Raw genomic sequence first — 3,210 nt, 5'->3', positions numbered from 1 at the left:
TACAGAAATCTCCTGGATTGCAGGAGGAAAGGAAAAGGAGAATGGAAAGAAAGATAACTCCATTCTCCTTTGGGGAAGGCGAATTTTGCAATCGTCCCCTTCCCCTCCCTGGCTCTCTCCCTCCACCTTCCATCCTCAGCCCTCGTCCCCCTGCTCTCAAACCTGGGCCCGGGGAGGCCATTTATTCTAGGCTGATCCTGCCTCAGAGATGGCATCCTAATTCCCCGCCTCAGCAAAGGTTGGACCCTTCGGAATCCACAAACAGTTCACCTCCCAAGCCAAGTCCTGCACCTCAGACGCCATGTTCCAGCAGCAATCCCAGCGTTCGGATGTGGCTCCCAGGGCTCCAAGAAGCCAGGTTTTCCCATGGAATTAGGGGTGGAGCAGAGTTTGGGGGATTTTTTAAAATTCTCTGGCTAAACTCCCTTCCTAGGGATAAGGCAGCTACATGGAGCTTTCCAGCCCGTTTGCCTCTGTCTTGAGTTCCACTCTCAAGCTGGGGGGCTCTGGCGCGTCCCACGGAGTCAAGCCGACTTGGATGTCGTTTGGAACGAGTTTTTTTTTTTTTTTTTTTTTTTACCCTTTTTTTTCCCACAGTGCTGGGATATTGACTGTCCATCATATCTATTGATTAAGGGGGTGAGGGGGGGGGAAGACGAAGAAGCTTATACTTTGGAGCGAGTGTGAAGTAAATTAATGAACTGCTTTCTTTCTCTGAAGGCTGACGCTTACCATAAATGTCGTCTCCTCTCTCTCTCTCTCTCTCTCTCTCTCTCTCTCTCTCTCTCTCTCTCTCTCAGCGACTCTGAATGATTTTAGCCTGTTGAGAAGGCGTGACAGGCCAACCCAGAAGGAGGAAGGGGTGGGGGAAGGAGGGAACTCCGTTTAACAAATAAAAAAGAATTAACTCCATTGCTTTGGTCTCCTTCTGTAATGATATTCATTTTACGGACCTAATGCACAATTGCTGGAATTTCGGGTTTAATTCCAATCAATAGTATTATCCACTGAAGGGGTGGGGAGGGGAGACGCCCTTTGGATGAATACTTATTAAGTTTATCTTTTTGTCCTCCTGTCTTCTTGGAACCGAAGTTAAGCTAGTAAGTAAAACTTCAGAGCTGGGGCTCAGAGGAAAGGGAGGTTAGGATGTGGGCTGTCCCTCGCATGCAAGGAACTCACAATTGGGGATGGCAATTTTGAGCCCCTGTTACTTGGAAATCTGAAGTGTTAACAAGTTTCTTTTTTAGAAGTATTTCGTTCCCTGCTAGAGCAATGTAATTAGGTGTTAAATATGTCGAATATGCCCATCTGCAAGCTTTTCGGAATGTTGCAGAATACTCTGGGCTCTCAAAGAGTTCCAAGTACCATTATTTTACAAATCAAACCAGATATTTTTGCGAGCAGGAAAAAAAAAATGATCAATTTCTCTGTTCCCCTTTGCCACGCTCTGTATCCCCCCTACAACAAAAAGTTAGTCTCTGTGTGTTGTACTGATCTAGCTCAAGCTTTACAGAAAAGACAAAGGAACTGACAGAACTCTCTGAACCCATGTAAAACTGGACTCGTGCAGTCAGAGCAGCTTCTCTGCTTCTGATTTCCCTGAGACAGGCAGCAGTGAGCCTGAGACTGTTCCCTGCAGCCTGCAGGAATGACCTGATCTTGGCTGAATCCTCCACGGAAGCCAACAGCTGGAAGCCAGTGTGTGTTGGGCCTTCTGGGCAGGGGAGGGTCGGCTGCCCAAAGTGCGCAGGACACTCTTGGGCCGGTTGTTCACCTGGGCGATGTTAACCGTAAATAAGCGTACAGGGTTTATTCCAGCCAGAGAACTGGCAAGTTTGCAGGGGGAGAGGAGAGCAAACACGACTCAGGTTTTCTGAAATTAATTATAAGTTGTTGTTGTTTTTTCTCTGCTTTATCTCCCCCCCTCCCTAAGTTTCATGCACTGGGGTTAGATGGATGCTGGTGCCGTTTCTTGAAAACCTGTGGGATCCAGTCTCAATGAAGCTTTAAAAAAAAATCTATTAGCATTCTGTATGCATCGGTAGCATAAATTTCATTTGAATTTCAAATTTAATAAACCAGGAGGTTTTTAATCATCCCTGGTTTTATTTGTTTGATATTAACATGCTTATTGACCGGGTCTGTTGACCGGTTTGATCATTACAGGACAGCAAAAAGTTAATTAAAACGACCACAGCTCCTTAATCATATCATCTGTCTCATCCATGTCGTTCCCTTTATTACAGGCGATGATGGATCGGCTCCCAGATTAATCTCTCTGTTTCTTCGATTTGGACAACAGCTTTGGGGGCCTAATTTACATCCTGGGAACAACCTGCTCAAGTCTACCCAACACCTTGCTTCGACAATAGACGGCGGCAACCTCCCTGCGAGGGGGAGGAGGAAAGCGAGCTGGCTGCCGGCTGAGCCCGAGCCTCCCAGGGCTCCGGGTCCGAGCGGACGCCCTGGGGTCTCCGAGAAGCCCGTAAGGATACAGAGGCAGAGAAGCCGGGAGCGGGAGGGAGAGAGGGAGGGCCAGCCCTCGCGGGCCGGGGAGGAGAAGAAGGTTATTGCCGTGCAGTTAAATAGTCTGGAAATATGTATACAGACCCACATGGAAATAAAGTCATTGGAAACCATTAAGTACAATTAGTAGCAATTTCTCTTCTAAGCGTCCAAGTTCTCTCGCGGTTTCCTAGGGCTCCTAAAGGTGTCTACACATTCCGAGGGTAGGTGTTAATACGTCCAGATGTTCTCGGCTCGAGGTAGAAAGTGGATGCAAAGAGAAAGGGCGCGAGCCTCGCAGGGAGGCGTGTGGGAAAGACTGCGTGACTGGGGGGCTGGCTGAGGGGGTCGACCGCGAGTGCTCGCGGGATGTGCAGCAACTGAGCGAGCGGGGCGATTTTGCAGCGTCCTTCCTGCCCCAAGAAAGGTCCAAGAAACGGGGGGAAGCCCAGAGGTGACTGCCTGGAAGCTTTCCCACTCCTCCCCCTGCCCCTTTGGAACGAAGTTTACCCTGGATGAGGGCTTTCTCCTGGGGGGGTGGGGGGATGCTACCTCTCCAGTCACAGCCCTGGGGATTTGGGGGTCTTAAACTGGTTTACTGCTAAATAAACCTTAGGAGGGACTGAGGGGGAAGGGAGGGGAGGGGCATGAACAGAAAGCAGCTGGGGAACGGAGCACCGAATGGAAGGCTTGGTGTGTCCTAGG

The 3,210-nt window shown here is 49.3% G+C and overlaps 1 pseudogene; it reads left to right on the top strand.

Annotated features, from left to right (window-relative positions):
- Window positions 1-301: 301 nt before the first annotated feature.
- Window positions 302-2,593, top strand: LOC116419562 (annotated as a pseudogene).
- Window positions 2,594-3,210: the final 617 nt, after the last annotated feature.

The sequence above is a fragment of the Sarcophilus harrisii genome, chromosome 5, assembly GCF_902635505.1.
Source record: "Sarcophilus harrisii chromosome 5, mSarHar1.11, whole genome shotgun sequence".
Classification (NCBI taxonomy): Eukaryota; Metazoa; Chordata; class Mammalia; order Dasyuromorphia; family Dasyuridae; genus Sarcophilus; species Sarcophilus harrisii.
Note: the sequence above shows the minus strand (reverse complement) of the source record. Positions and strands in the feature narration are given on the sequence as shown.